At 37.0% G+C, this 16,976-nt stretch overlaps 1 protein-coding gene across 15 annotated transcripts in view; it reads right to left on the bottom strand.

Moving 5' to 3' along the window:
- Nucleotides 1-16,976, bottom strand: part of SETD5 (SET domain containing 5) — a 79,233-nt gene that overhangs the window by 45,879 nt on the left and 16,378 nt on the right. Inside the window, exon 2 of one of the 15 annotated variants that reach the window (XM_036870278.1) lies at nucleotides 14,007-14,112. The exons of the other annotated variants lie outside the window; for them this stretch is intronic. The gene's annotated coding sequence lies outside the window, so the exon portion shown is untranslated. The remainder of the gene's footprint in view (nucleotides 1-14,006; nucleotides 14,113-16,976) is intronic. 15 annotated transcript variants of the gene reach the window in all.

Here is a 16,976-nt window from a genome sequence, read left to right as displayed (position 1 = left end):
GAAAAGAGCTGTGTGTGAGATTCCAGTTACCAAGCAGGAGACAGTAAATGTTCTTTACGTTGATATCTTATGGATTTCTAACTTTTTATTAAAAATTGGGAAATAAACTATTCTTTAGAAACAATTTTAAAAGAGCATACTCAGAACTGTAAAAATAAAAGGTATGAAGGTAACAGTACATGGAAGGAAGAAAAGAATTACACAAAGGAAGAAACAGACTCCTTTAGCAACAACAAATAAAGAAAAAAGGACAGGAGTAAAAAGAGAAATAAGTACATGAGTATACAGTAGGGGGAAAATGAATGCATCAGAATTTTAATTTCATTTCAGTTTAACTACAATCCATCAGACCCCCCAGGAACTGTAGTTAAGTTCTTGGACTCAGAAGCAGAACCAGCTTGACTCCCAGTACTGAGTACTCTTTTGAGAAGTCACCATTTACATATAGTTTCTAAGGAAAAGGTTTTTAAGAACGTGCCAGAAATAGTTTATAATTACCCCAGTCTTTTTAATTGAATTCAGAAATGGTCAATAGTCTCTGTATCTGCCATTCTGACAGTCTCTTCTCTATATGACTTGCTGAAAGCACAAGACCCATGTGATCTGTCAGGTCACTCTCAGAGAAAACAGACAAAAAGTGTTTTAAGAACAACTCCAACAGAGATTTCAGAAAAAGAAATTGCATCAGCCAGGTGAGCCGGAAGCAGCTGGGAGACAAGAGTCCAATAAACAGCCAATCCAATGAAAGAAATTCAGAACAAGTCTGCTTCAGTAATTCTGTGAAGAGGACTGGCAGGAAGAGGAGTGCCGCTTCAGAAAAAGAACAGGCCTCATATGCTTCAGACAGTCTTTGTACTGTGGCTGTGGACCTTGGCCATTCTCCCAGAAATGATGCAATCCTGATGAACAAGATCTGCTGCCAGAGAAACAATTGTTAACAGCCTATGCAGACAGTAACTTAGCCAAGAAGCAATCTCTGATCAACTCTCTCCACAAACCACCAGAAAGTCAAATTTCTTCCTCAGTTTTGATCTCTGACAAAACATGTTAGTGAATATATATTTAGATATATACAAATACGCCATTTTCTCAAAATGCCCCTTTTTAGTTCCTTTGGCTTTATAATATCTAGCCTCTATCATTACATTTGAAAGAAAACACTGAGATTATTTTTATTTTTATGAATTCTCATGCTAACAGCAAGGTATTTATGTTGAAATTTTACTTTTCTCCCATTCTTATAAAAAAAAAATGTTTGGGGATGTAGTGGCTTCCCTAAGTTTTAAAATCACTCTGCAATCTAGGGCCCAATTATGAGATTTCAAAGTAAAGACAAATATGCACACTCACTAATTCAGGGCCAGAAAGGTATATTTTATAGACATTTTTGAAATTATGTGAAACTCAATATGTTAAAAATAGGCAGGTATTACAAAAAGAGAGAAAAATCTCTTCTTGCTTAGGCTGACACAAAAGGTAGGCTGAGTAATATCAGTTTGCAATGCCCACTTTTCTCAAGGGCAGTAATATTACTTCAGATCTTTTAAGAGGGTTAATGATTATTTTTATCCTATTAGCCACAACTTACTATTTTAGAATCTAAAACATCCTCAACTTAAAAATCCTCCTAAGGGGACTTCCCTGGTGGCGCAGTGGTTAAGACTCCGTGCTCCCAGTGCAGGGAGCCCGGGTTCGATCCCTGGTCAGGGAACTAGAAGCCACACGCACGCCGCAACTAAGGCACCCACATGCTGCAACGACCTGGCGCAACCAAATAAATAAATAAATATTAAAAAAAAAGAAAAAATCCTCCCTAGATTAGATTCATCATCTCCTAGGCCTGGTTTCTTTTTCAGAGCTTTGGTATCAGGTTGTTCACACAGTATTGTTATGAAATTATTAGGATTTTTTCCTGCCTTGCATACTAAATAAAAGACTCTGTATACAAGAAACCTCATTTCTCTAAACTCCAACTAGCCAGATGCGACAATTAACCAAATTTCTTCTTTTTGAAAGCAATAACCCTTAAAGTGGGATTCACTAAAAACACAAGCTTCTAAAATGTATTCTGAAATCAATGTGTTCAGCCCAATCTACTATCCCGATATTTAAACTATTAAAATAATAAAAATCAACAGATATACAGAATAACTCTGAAGCAGTAAAATTTTTAATAGGCCAATAAATGAATAAATTCAACACAGTTCAGAAGAAAAAAAATGTCAGAAAAATTTTCAATAAGGGTTAAAAGAAAATAACCACTAATTTTAAGATTCAATTTCTGAATCTACTGATTATTCAAAATTTTGTTATACATATAAGTTGAGATTATTCTTAAATACTTCTAATACTTAAATTTCCTACTTTTGAATGACTACACAGTAAAAAGGGAAGACAGAGAGATTAGAAGATTTTTTTGTATGATTATACCCTCAATTTTTAAATCACATAACACTTAAGAAAGCAGTAAACATATATGTACATTTAGCTACACAACCAATTTGTTTGAGAACTAATGTGGCAGCTGCATTATATGCTTATCTTCCACTTCCAACCCAAACTGAGATATTGAGGAAAAACACTGCCGTTGTACTGTTAACATAAAGCTTTTTATCTTGGGAGGAGAAAAAGTATGTTAGGGAAAAGTACTGTATTAGGAGTTAGGAAATTTGAGTTCTAGCCTATAACTTAATTAGTCTGGTGATCTCTGAAAAATCACTTTTTATAGATGAGACTTAAGTTCCTCAAAGTAAAATCTTCATTGGGTTTCCTCCTGCTCTAAATTTCTGTGAATCGTGACAGTGACTCAGGCAATTCATACAATGTCTCAAAAGTCTGTTTTCTCAGTGTACAGTAGAAAGAATAATACCTGTACTGCTGACATAGGTGCACACAGATCAGTGTTTGTAGCAAATAATAATTTAAGTGGCTCTCTGGAACTTTAAAATATATGTAAACAAAGAGGAGGTGCTACTAATAATCTGAATGTGGCTAAAAATTATTTTCACTCATCTCTAACTGTATATTTCAATTTTGCTAAAGTAAATCATGTGAGAAAAGGATATGTAGGAAACATGCAAAAAAAAAAGTCTAGGAGAGAGAAGTGATAAGCATTAGAATAAATAAATAAGAATTATTGGAAAATAAGAGATATACTCTAAGAAAAGAGAAAGAGTTCAGAGATCTGGGGAAAAGTTCATGTACTTGGGGTAGTGTAAGTTATGTTAGGCTTACGATCTGAAGCAAGTTAATACAGGCAAAGGATCTAGAAATTCAGGGCTGAAGAGAAGAAAAGACAAACGTGTTGGGATAAACAATTAAGAGAGACTAAAGAAACATCATTATTTAGTAATTCAGAGCCAAGATAAAGTTTTCCTTTTCTCCTACCTCTTCTCCTTCAACACGTGTTTATCCCTTGGCTCCTTTGCCTAAATTTATACTCCCTCTAGGGGCTACTGGGCTTGGCACAATAAACTGTCTACAAAAGCTCTAAACTTACTAGAGTAGGAGGTAATTAAAACCCAATTTAAAAAAAATCCTACTTCAGTCCATAGTAAGAATTTCTTTCCCCATGAAAAACTTCAATAATGGCAATATTATAGAGGCGAAGACATATTTCATTGTGCTTGGAAGGGAGGTGGGGGTGTGTAACAGGATAAGAGTACACTCTGTAAATAACGAAACTAAATACTACAATCTTAAATTATTTTAAGATGACACTGAAGAAATATTTTATTTACAACTCATTTAACTATGATAAACAGATATTTACTGCTAAACTAACCAAGGATGCACAGACTCTTTCTGCCTTTAACAATAATCAATTAGGAAAATTTTAGGTTTCTAAGTGTCAAATAAAGATGATACCCTCAATGAACTTCGATTTACCTCTTTAAAGAGCTATATTCTAAAGACTTTCTAAAGGTTTTGTCCTACTGTGTTTGAAGCCTCTGATCATGCTTTAGAGCCATATTCCATACTAGATAGGAAAAGAACCTCTCCTACCTCTGTGTTTGCCTCCTCTAAATCCTTACTGTTTTCATTTTCAAACCCTGAATGGGAACCATGTTCACTTACTCCAGACAAAGTGAGTTATACATATTTATCAGGAATTGATATCTTTATATTTTCAGTAGTTTAGGCAAAATATCTCCGGTTGATAAAAAATTTAGAGTTTTAAGTTCAGAGTCTAATTCATTATTCTATAGATGAAGAAACAGAGCTATAAATGTATTAACTTATAAGAAGTCACACACACAGTAGTGGAGTTTAGAAGAAAATTAGGATTTTAATGTATAGGCTCTATTTATTAAAGTAATTACTACTAACTTTAGATAGCAACATTTGAATTAAAAGAAAAAAAATTTTTTTTTTGGCTGCTGAGCAGCTTGTGGGATCTTAGTTCCCCAACCAGGGACTGAACCTGGGCCCTCCACAGTGAGAGCGCAGAGTCCTAACCAATAGTCCACCAGGGAATTCCCTAAAAGAAATTTTTAAAAAATTAAGCACCAATTATTGTTGGTACTACGTTAGACAAACAAGTCCAGATTAACATTCCTGGCTCTCTTGGGATTTATATTACCCAGATTTGTCAGGGTTTTCTTCATTCATTCATTCAACAATCATGAAGTGAGTAACTACTCATGTAACTCTACTACGTATAAAAACCATGTTAAGTTTTATTTTAAAATGTTTCTATTGGGACTTCCCTGGTGGCACAGTGGTTAAGAATCCGCCTGCCAACGCAGGGAACACAGGTTCGATCCCTCCTCTGGGAAGATCCCGCATGCTGCAGAGCAACTAAGCCCGTGCACCACAACTACTGAGCCTGTGCTCTAGAGCCTGCGAGCCACAACTACTGAAGCCCACGCACCTGGAGCCCGTGCTCCGCAACAAGAGAAGCCACAATGAGAAGCCCACGCACCACAATGAAGAGTAGTCCCCGCTCGGCGCAACTAGAGAAAGCCCACGCGCAGCAACAAAGACCCAACGCAGCCCCCGCCCCCCCCCAAAATAATAAAGTTTCTCTTATCCAAGTAGAAGAGGGTAGGCACTTTGCAAAAACTCTTTCGGTTTCCCTATGTGCCAAAGTATTGCATCTTTACAACCATGAGGGAAAAGAAAATCCTAAAGTGTGTCTCTACAATTCATGAGTCATCCTGAAGTGAAAACAACACCCTACCCCCAAAGAAAGAAAACCCCAAACCACTCCATCTTTTAGCAGTGACACAGAGGGATACAGAAACAGATTCTTTTATAAATCTCTTAAACTGTTTAGACAAAACTTTTCACTGATTGGTCTCATGAAAAATTCTATTAAGAATGAAGAAGAATGAAGAACAATGGGCAGCAAGAACCTTCAAAACACAGACAAACAGAACCTGACTATACGTGTTCTGTGATTATTTGACAGACCAGGTGGCTAAGTATCTAGCAGTAAAGGAATTTAAAGCTTAACAATTCTGATGTGCACAACGGGGATCCGCTCCTGACCAACAGCTGTATCTTTACTGACTTATTAAGAAATAATAAATGCTTATAAAAATATACAAACATTACAAAAGCATAAAAAGTAGAAGTGAAATTCTCACATAATTCCACTTCCCAAAGTTCCGCAAAGATGAAAGTGAGAACCCTACTGTTCTTTAATCAGCTTTGCTCATTTAGTAGTAAGTTTTGGACATCTTTCTATATGCGCATGTACAAAATTTATTTCTTCCTCTTAAACGACAGCACTGAGGCTTCCCTGGTGGTGTAGTGGTTAAGAATCCGCCTGCCAATGCAGGGGACACGGGTTCAAGCCCTGGTCTGGGATCCCACCTGCCATGGAGCAACTAAGCCCGTGTGCCACAACTACTGAGCCTGCGCTCTAGAGCCCGCGAGCCGCAACTACTAAGCCCACACACCACAACTACTGAAGCCTGTGTGCCTAGAGCCCGTGCTCCGCAACAAAACAAGCCACCGCAATGAGAAGCCCGTGCACCGCAATGATGACCCAATGCAGCTGAACAAAAAAAAGACAGCACTGTATTCTATCCTATGGATCTACTATAATTTAAATCAATTCTCTGCAGGAGAATGTTTAGATTGTTGCTAATCTTCCATAATATACACAATGCTGCATTGAATGGGCATGTACATATGCCTTTCTTTATACATGTGTATAAACAATTCCTTAGGACACATTCTTAGAAGTGGAACTGCTAGAAGGGCATGAGCACATTTATTAGTGATGCCGAACCACCCTCCAGAAAGTTAAAGCCAGTTTACACTCCTACAAACATAGTGGGAAGGCTACATTTTCCCGTAATGTTCAAAATAATTTCAATTCTAACATTCCTCATAGAGTTTCTTCCTTAGAAGACTCTCTACAGCCTACAAGAAAACCCTAACATGAAAGTTAATTGCAAATTCTCAACAATTCTGTGATACACTTTTAAGACTACTGACTGGAGGCACTGGATGTCCTCTAAAATTCTTTTATACTAAGTAGGAGATCTCAATTGCTTTTTCACTAAACTTGGGATGGGATCTTCAAAGTAAAACCTAGATAATGCACTATTACACAATGGAAGTATTTTCTTATGGTTGTCCCATGACATAACTTTAAATTCATTTAAAAGAAGGCAGCGCCAAGCTCTAAATTTCTTTTCCCAGTAATGAAAAAACAAATGCTAGCCATCTAGCTGGCATCTGTTGACTTGAGCTCTTCAGTTTCAAATAAGCTATCAAAACTCTGTTCTAGCAGTTCTGCCTCAGTAGTATATATGATTCCTCCCATTTATAATTACCCTCGGAAAGAGAAAAAAGTTTGAAACTACAAGAAGCTTGTCAATATTGACTTACTAAAAGACAGAGTGCCAAAATATTGACTAAATTTGTAACGTAGCTACAAATCATTTGGTATATACTCCACTATGACACCGGACATGGTTCAAATCTAAGTCCTGGGCCAATGAGGCAAAAAACCTCTCCTTTTCACTGTGCTGGCACTAGCACCTGACTGACAGCCTAGATGCAGAGCTATTCTTTCTCCTCTGAAATATTTCACAGATTATCTTTTATCCATCCATTCACCAACACTACTCACCTCCTTATCATTTCAAGGTTGCAGTGAACTGCTCTCACTAACTGAGTTCTCAACCCTCCAATCTACTCTTCATTCTCCCATGACGCTAAATAACTATGATCATTATCATTCTACTATTAGAAACCTACAATGGCTACCTAATACCTACTGGGTTAGTTCAAACTCCTTTGCCTGAATGGAAGACCACCTTTGTTAATTAGCTATTCATCTGTTTCTTTTCCTTCAAAATTTTGTTCACACTACTTATCTTGTCTGATATGCTATTTTTTTGCATCTTAAAAAAACTTTATTATGAAAAATTTCAAACAAATACAAAACCAGAGAAAACCCTGTAATGAACTCACAGACTACCGAGTTTTAATCAACAACCAACTCATAGCCAATCTTATTTTATCTATAATCTTTCCTCTTCTACATTATTATTTTAAAGCAAATCCCAGAAATATCAGTTGTACATATTACATTTGCTGAATAAAGTTGTCCTTTGTTTATTATAAATATGGTGAGAGTGGTTGGCTTACAATGACAGGTGGCAGTGATAGGGAAAGAAAGACCATCATTCCAAGGCAAAAGTGAAAATGGATAAAAACGTAATGTAATTCATCAATTGATTTGCTGAGTAATGTTTAGGCTTTACAATTATACACACATAGCTATTAAAAATGTCTTAATCATTTTTTTTAAGAAAAAAAAATTACTGGGAATTCCCTGGTGGTCCAGTGGTTAGGACTCCGCGCTTCCACTGCAGGAGACACAGATTTGATCCCTGGTTGGGGAACTAGGATCCCGCCAGCCGTATAGCCAAAAAAACCCCCCAAAAAACAAAAAACAAATACTGTAAGCAATTTTTTTTGGATTTTTAAATTTGATATGGACCACTTTTTAATAGATTTATTTATTTATCTACTTATTTTTTTACGTATTTATGGCTGCGTGCGGGCTTTCTCTGGTCGTGGCGAGCGGGGGCTACTCCTCGTTGTGGTGTGCGGGCTTCTCATTGCGGTGGCTTCTCTTGTTGCGGAGCACGGGCTCTAGAGCGCAGGCTTCAGTAGTTGTGGCGCACGGGCTTAGTTGCTCCGCGGCACGTGGGATCTTCCTGGACCAGGGATTGAACCCATGTCGCCTGCATTGGCAGGCGGATTCTTAACCACTGAGCCCCCAGGGAAGCCCTGATATAGACCATTTTTAAAGTCTTTATTGAGTTTGTTACAATATTGCTTCTGTTTTGGTTTTCTGGCCCTGAGGCATGTGGGATCTTAGCTCCCCCACCAGGGATCAAACCCGCACCCCCTGCATTGGAAGGCAAAGTCTTAACCACTGGACTGCCAGGGAGGTCCCAGTAAGCAATTATTTTTTGATCTGAGTTTGTTGATAATAAAATTTCTTGTGTTCTTGAGAATGCAGATTTTTCCTTATAGCAGAGTTAAGTACAAGCATACACACGACCCCCATCTGTGACACAGCATTCTTATTTGTATTTGCTATGTGTCAGTACATAAAAATGGATAAAACACAAAAGAAACACCTGGAAGCAGTTAGGTGTGATAAACCAATGCATTAAAGAGAAGGACTGTTTGTGACCACCTAGAGGGGTAGGACAGGGAGGGTGGGAGGGAGGGAGACGCAAGAGGGAAGAGATATGGGGATATATGGATATGTACAGCTGATTCACTTTGTTATAAAGCAGAAACTAACACACCATTGTAAAGCAATTATACTCCAATAAAGATGTTAGAAAAGAAAAAAAAATTGGTTTTGAGTCAAAAAAAAAAAAAAAAGAGAAGGACTGTAACATCACACTAGCAATGGCTCATATCTGAGGTGCTAGCCAGCTGTTCTTTTTAATGAGCAGTTTCTTAAGAGTACTAGAACCTCAGACTGATGACTAACTTAGGGTTAAAAAAGCTCATATACTCAATGGAGGCATATTTTCCAGTCAAAAAATAACTAACTAATAATGGTGTCACAGAACAGAAACATCTGGGAATATATATAGCTGATACCTATATGAACCACAAAGCAGAGATATCTTAAGACCCAGTTAGTGGAAAACAGGCCCAAATCAATGTCAATGCAAATATATACCAACACATTCTATTACCAAACTACCCTCCATAAGCTATACTGATAACAATAAAATTAAACTCAGGATAATTTGTAATTTAAAAAGTAACAGTGATGTAAGACAATGATCAACTCAAAGAAACACGGATGTACATTGTTTTGCCTAAGCAAAAAACTAGCCTACATTTACTCATATAGTAGCTTACTGGGTAAAATGAAATCTTTGGAATGGTAAGTACATCATTTCCCTAGAAGTCCAAGAGGATGAACATCTCTGGACCAACTAGCTATTAATTTGTTATGAGACGCAGAAACTTGTAAGAGTTCTCATCATGAAAAACATTAAAAATATTTAACTTATGGATTGTAAAATTATTCTCTGGAGATCTTAATATGAAAATAACTTAAAAACCTTGATACAGAGAATTCCCTGGCGGTCCAGTGGTTAGGGCTCTGCCCTTTCACTGCCAAGGGCTTGGGTTCAATCCCTGGTTGGGGAACTTAGATCCCACAAGCTGCGTGGCGTGGCCAATAAAAATAAAAACCCTGATAATCCAGTTTCAGTAAACCCTTCAGCTGTATCTGGGCCAAAATTCTCATTCATTAATTCTTACAATAAACTAGCCCCAGGACACGGACAAAACAGTACTTTTTAATGAATACAACTGGTACAGTAAAGTTACTCCAAATTCTCATGCAAAATATAATCACAACCGTATACTACGTTAAAATTTCCCAGTTATTTTATTGTCTCTTTCAGTCATCTCTACTGCTTTTCCTGTCCTGTCAGAGTTTGACCCTAAGCAAAGCCCAGAATTCTAGCACTGAACAAAGTGGAGTAAAACATAAAGCATCTTAGGATTTAGCTTCTATCTTTCTTTTTTGTTAAAACATTTTCTATTTACAAACTTATTTTTTCCTAAGTAAATATTTCTAAATGCTCAACATTACTGTTTTTGAATATGGTATTTCCTCTTCCAGTGCCTGGTAACCAATATAAAAACTAAGGCTTAAAAAAAAAAAAAAAAAAAAAGCCTATGCCCCAGATTTTGACAAATCTCTTGTAGACCACCACTAATAACTTTAGAGCAGTGGTTCCCAATCTTTTTGTGTATAAGGATAGTTTTTCAAACTGCAAAAATTTTTTGGGGTGGAAGAAATGGCTATAGGGGGTCAAAGGTAGAAATCTCCAATTGTAAAATAAATAAGTCATGGGGGTATAATCTATAGCATGGTGACTAGTTAATACTGTATCGCACATTTTAAAGTTGCTAAGAGAGTAGATCTTAAAAGTTCTCATCACAAGAAAAAAAAATTGTAACTAAGGTGAGGGATGTTGGCTAGACTTATTATGGTGATCATTTCACAACGTATATAAATCATTATGAAATCACTATGTTGTACACCTGAAACTAATATGTCAATTAAACCTCAAAAAAAAAATTAAAAAAATAAGGCCATTAGGGTGGGCCCTAATCCAATATAACCATTGTCCTTATAAGAGAAAACGTGGACACACAAAACACACCAGGGACATGCACACACAGAGGAAGGACCATATGAAGAGGCAAGAGAGTGACCATCTGCAAGCCAAGGAGAGAGAGAGGTCTCAGGAGAAACCACCCCTGCCGACACCTTGATCTCAGACTTTTAGCCTCAAAAAAAGTGCAAAGAAGTTTATCTGCCGACTAGGAAAATACAGTAAAAAAACAAAACAAAAAAACAAACAAACTGTAATTTGTCAACACATTACATCCTTTGCAACTGGGGTTCCTGGCCCACAAAGCACCAGTGCCCAAGAATAATAATTATGGAGAACTGACAATATTTCTGCACAAGAGCCTTTCATTTATGTCCTTAAGGACCATTATCTATTAATATTTAGCCACGACGGGACTAAACAATTTATACTCTGATAAATGTATCAGATGATCCTTACTAAAAGTGACAAAAAAAGGGAAAGAAACAAAATCCCTGCCTAAGAAGGTGCCTTCCTTTGACCTCTTGGGCCAAACCACCATAAAGCCCCCTGTTAAAGCAAAGATGTCTTTACATTCAACCCTGAATTCTGAAAAAAATTACATGACCCCATGGCTCTTCAATGAACTTAGGATTTCTTAAGAATCCACTAAGACTCAAGTTTGTGTTTCATGTTTTAAATTCCAACTCTTCCCCCATCTCTACATGAAAGCAAGAAGGAAACCCACAAGGCAGGCTCTCCATTTGCCTTAGTATTTATATTCAAAACTTTATCTGGGGTATAACTAACTACCTTGTTACAGTTTTTCTAGCAGATTTCAAACTTAACACCTCTTAGCTATTATTTGAGCATACATACTCATTAAATTCCTACCAACTCTGCATTACTGAACTGTTCAAAGCAAACAATATTGGCCTAAAATTTTCTTTGAGGGGGACCTACAACGAATGTTTATTTGGCTATCAGTCTATTACAGTTCAAACAAAATCCTAATTTACAAGCCATAAAAAGTTTTAAAGATAAATGTCTGGGAGCCGCTTGACACCATTCCTTATTCTACAGAAATTCAAATTCCTTTTAGAAGTCTTATCAGACTTCTAGACCTATTATTAATGCCTCCTTTTTTTTTTTTTAATTTTAAATTTTTGGCTGCGCTGGGTCTTCGGTGCTGTGTGCGGGCTTTCTCAAGTTGCGGAGCACCAGCCGTAGGCGCGCGAGCTCAGTAGTTGTGCCTCATGGGCTCTAGAGCGCAGACTCAGTTGTGGCTCACGGGCTTAGTTGCTCCATGGCACGTGGGATCTTCCCGGACCAAGGATTGAACCCGTGTCCCCTGCATTGGCAGGCGGATTCTTAACCACTGCGCCACCAGGGAAGTCCTTTACTTCCTTTTTTTTTTTTTTTTTTTTTTTTTTTTTTTTTTTAAGGGAAAGGCAAGTGTTTGGGGTTTTTGTTTTGTTTTGTTTTTTAAACTTTGGGTTTATTTATTTTGTTAATTTATTTATTTATGGCTGTGTTGGGTCTTCGTTTCTGTGCGAGGGCTTTCTCTAGTTGCGGCAAGCGGGGGGCCACTCTTCATCGCGGTGCGCGGGCCTGTCACTATCGCGGCCTCTCTTGTTGTGGGGCACAGGTTCCAGACGCGCAGGCTCAGTAATTGTGGCTCACGGGCCCAGTTGCTCCGCGGCACGTGGGATCTTCCCAGACCAGGGCTCGAACCCGTGTCCCCTGCATTGGCAGGCAGATTCTCAACCACTGCGCCACCAGGGAAGCCCTACTTCCTTTTTAAAAGGTATTTTCTTTGGGAAAAAATTGATTTATCAAGCACAACTGACTGTGCATCTGTGCCAATTTGATACAAGTAGGTTTTGATTTCTAGTAGCAAAATTATTTAAATTTTCAAAAATACAAGAATTCACAGATTACTTCTTTATAAGAAAACAAGTACGTTCACAGGTGGGCTCTGTGGTGGTTTGCTGCTTGGCCCAATAGGTCAAAGGGGGGCACCTTTTCAGGCTGAAGAAGAAATCAACTGAGTCAAGCTGCTCTCTTAGGAACCAAATCCTAGGATGCTTATAGTTCTTAACCTTTTTGAAGAGTAATCACAGATTTCTGTGATAATCTTAAAAAGATTATGAAACATTACCTCAGAAGAATGTAGAGACAAAACTCGAGGGAAAAATTCTAGGGATTCCTAGGCCTCTGATCTACAGCCTTTCCTGAAATGCAGGCAGTCTGGGATAAGGGAAGCCGGTAACTGACTGAATGGTAAATACCCTGGAAGTCAGAATTTACAATATGTCTAGTAGGGGACAAAGTCCGAAAAACCTCATCAATTTCCTCTCTTTATCCAGATCCAGGACCCCTATCCAATTCGAGGCAAAGAATCCTAGAGGAAAAAGGGGAAAAACTACAGACGGATGGCAACACCCAAAGTCAGGAGGAGAGGAAAGTGCAGATTATGTTGGTGGAGTCTTCTTTAAATAACATAAGTAATATGGTATAATGAAAAGATCCTGGAATCATACAGGGTTGACTTGCCTTATTACTAGCTGTGCGATCACTCTGATTCAGTGTGTTCATCTGTAAGCCACTCTATAGCACTACTTTGAGAATTAAGTAACATAACATTAAGAGAACTTAGCAAGATACTTAGCACACTGCAGGCACCTACTTTTGGTATGCAGGGTTACAATATTAGAGAAGTAAATAGAGGTCAAAAGGCAAATAGGAACCACTTTCCTGCTTCCAAGGCAATAGTATTTAGTGGAAGAAAGGAACCTACAGTTTGAGTTTTGTTAATAACTTGCCAAGTCTACTAACGTTAAGACTTGCTAACAGTCACAGAATAATCTGCACTCTTAGTCAAATACCCTATTAATTTTCTTAGAGAAATCTGAACTTTTTGGCATTGATGTGGTATTTATAAGATACTTTTTCAGAAATTCAACCAGCTCATAAAATGAAATCTAATATATACTGAACATACTGTTAATTTACCCACTTGCTTCCTCAATCCTGTCCAATTCCTCTCAGGAAGGCTCTCCAGAATTCTACACAGACTTTTAAAAAATATTAGTTTCCTTTTACTACAAAGTCATATCTGCGTAGCCACTCTGTTTTTCCATTGATTGGAAGTATCATGTGACAGTCACAAAAGGAACTGGGCTCAGAAGGCAAGTAGCACCAATGGGGAAAGACTGAAACATCTGAGTATGTTACTATCTGCTTTAACAAGACTCACAACAGCCAATTTGATAGATACCTTCATTTTAACCTTTAAAATGTTTTATTGTGAAACATTTCAAACAAGTAATAAAAGTAAACTTTTATAAGAAACTCCATTTATGTATCATCTTTCAACAATTACCAACTCACAGTCAATCTTGTTCCATCTTTTACCTCTCCTCCATTCTAAAGCAAACACCAGGAACATATCATTTCGTCCATAAATATTTCAGCATGTATCTCTAAAAGACAGATTCTTTAAAAAAAAAAAAAAAAAAAAGTATGCATTTTAGTTCCTGTTTTGTTTTGGAGGGAAGATAACTTTATTTTTTAAATTTTTATTGGAATATAGTTGATTTACAATGTTGTATTAGTCTCTGCTGTACAACAAAGTGAATCAGTTATACATATATTTACATATATCCACTTTTTTAGATTCTTTTTCCATATAGGTTATTACAGAGTATTGAATAGAGTTCCCTGTGCTACATACAGTAGGTCCTTATTAATTATCTATTTTATATGTAGTACTGTGTGTATGTCAATCCCAATCCCCCAATTTATCCCCCCCTCCCCTTTTGGGGGGAAGATAACTTAAACCACCATTTTGTCCTTTCCTAGAACTCCCATTCCTATATCTAAAGTATTGTCATCCAATCTGAATTCACTTTAGCACTCCTCAATCTCACTCTAATCCCAAAGTACTAAAACAAACAAAAAACCTTCCAGAAAATTAGAGAGGGAACACTTCAAAACTCATTTTACCCTGATATCAAAGCCAGATATGAATACTACAAGAAAAGAAAACTACAGGTCAATAACCCTGATGAACATACACACAAAAATCCTCAACAAAATATTAGCAAACTCAATTCAACAGTACATTAAAAGGATCATATACCGTGATCGAATGGGATTTATTCCTGGGATGCAAGGATGGTTCAACTACCCAAATCAATCAATGTTATACACATTAAAAATCATATGATTATCTCAATAGATGCAGAAAAAGCATTTTACAAATTCCAACATCCCTTCATGATAAAAACTCTCAATGAACTGGGTACAGATGGAGTGTACCTCAACGTAATAAAGGCCATATATGACAACCCACAGCTAACATCATACTCAATGGTGAAAAGTTGAAAGCTTTTAAGATCAGGAACAAGACAAAGATTTCCACTCTTACCACTGTTATTCAAAACAGTAGTGGAAGTACTAACCAGAGCAATTAGACAGGAAAAAGGAAAAAAAGAAAAAAAAAGAAAAGGCATCCAAATCAGAAGTAAAATCATCTCTGTTTGCAGATGTTATGGTATTATATCTAGCAAACCCTAAAAATTCCCCCCAAAATGTTTAGAATAAACAAATTCAAGGAATTCCCTGGTGGTGCAGTGGTTAAGAATCCGCTTGCCACTGCAGGGGACACGGGATCGATCCCTGGTCCAGGAAGATGTCACATGCCGTGGAGCAACTAAGCCCGTGTGCCAAAACTACTGAGCCCACGCGCCACAACTATTGAAGCCCGCACGCTGCAACCACTGAAGCCCACGAGTCTACAGCCCGTACTCCGCAATAAGAGAAGCCACTGCAATTAGAAGCCCACAAACCGCAACGAAGAGTAGCCCCTGCTCGCCGCAACTAGAGAAAGCCCATGCGCAGCAACGAAGACCCAACACAGCAACAAAACCCCAAAACAAGAACAACAAAAAACAAATTTGGCAAAGTGACAGCATACAAAATCAATATATAAAAAAATCACTAACAACAAACTACAGGAACGAGAAATTAAGAAAACAATCCTATTTACAACATCAAAAAGAGTAAAATAATTAGGAATAAATTCAACCAAGTGAAAGATCTGTGCACTGAAAACTGTAAAACAGTGATGAAACAAATCAAAGACACAAACGAATGGAAAGACAGTTCGAGCTCATCAACTGGAAGAATACTGCTAAAATGTCCATACTATCCGAAGTGATCTACAGATTCAATGCAATCCCTATCAAAATTCCAGTGGCATTTTTCGCTGAATAGCCAAAGCAATCTTGAGAAGGAAAAACAAATCTGAAGCATCATATTTCCTGATTTCAAAGTATATTACAAAAATTCAGTATGGTGTCGTCATAAAAACAGACACATACATCAATGGAACAGGATAAAGAGCCCAGAAATAAACCCATGCATATACGGCAAACTAATTTTCAACAAAGGTGTCAAGAATATACAATGGGGAGAAATTCAGCAAAAGCTATGAATCAGGACTTTTTTGGATATTCTTTAATTTTGAGAAGCATCTTTCTGTTACTAGAGCTGTTAAGAGTATTTTATAGGCCGTGACAGCACTGTAAGCAACCTAAGTGTCCATAAACAGATAAATGGATAAAGAAGATGTGGTACATACACACAATGAAGTATTACTCAGCCATAAAAGAAGAATGAAATACTGCCCTTTGCAGCAAAATGGATGGACCTAGAGATTATCATACTAAGTGAAGCCACACAAAGACAAAATTGTATGGTATCACTTATATGTGGAATCTAAAAAATAACACAAAAGAACTAATTTACAAAACAGAAACAGACATAGAAAACAAACTTATGGTTACCAAAGGGGAAAGGGATGGGGTGGGATAAATTTCTGATAAATTATTTCAAAATATAAATCACAGTACTTCTACAGCTGGTAATTCTGATGGAGTAATTTTTCTTAAAAAATTTAACTCTTTACATAAATCAGTTTGTTGTAAATCTGAATTGAATTTTAAAATGTAAATTTATACAATGGCATTTTAGTGTTTCCTCTGACATTTTCTGTAAATTATGGAGGCTGTACAAGAAACTAAAAGTGGCTTTTTAAATTTGCATATAATTAAAATATAATGTAATTAAAATTTCATTCATATATATATATAAAAAATACACAATGGGGAAAGGATAATCTCTCTTTACCATAAATGGTGCCAGGAAAACTGAATATCCACATGCAAAAGAATGCAACTGGACGCCTATCTTATATCACACAGAAAAATCGACTCGAAATCTATTAAAAAGACATGAATGTGAGACCTGAAACCAAGCAACTCCTAGAAAAAAAGATAGGGGATAAGGTTCTTGACA

The sequence above is a fragment of the Balaenoptera musculus genome, chromosome 11, assembly GCF_009873245.2.
Source record: "Balaenoptera musculus isolate JJ_BM4_2016_0621 chromosome 11, mBalMus1.pri.v3, whole genome shotgun sequence".
Lineage (NCBI taxonomy): Eukaryota > Metazoa > Chordata > Mammalia > Artiodactyla > Balaenopteridae > Balaenoptera > Balaenoptera musculus.
Note: the sequence above shows the minus strand (reverse complement) of the source record. Positions and strands in the feature narration are given on the sequence as shown.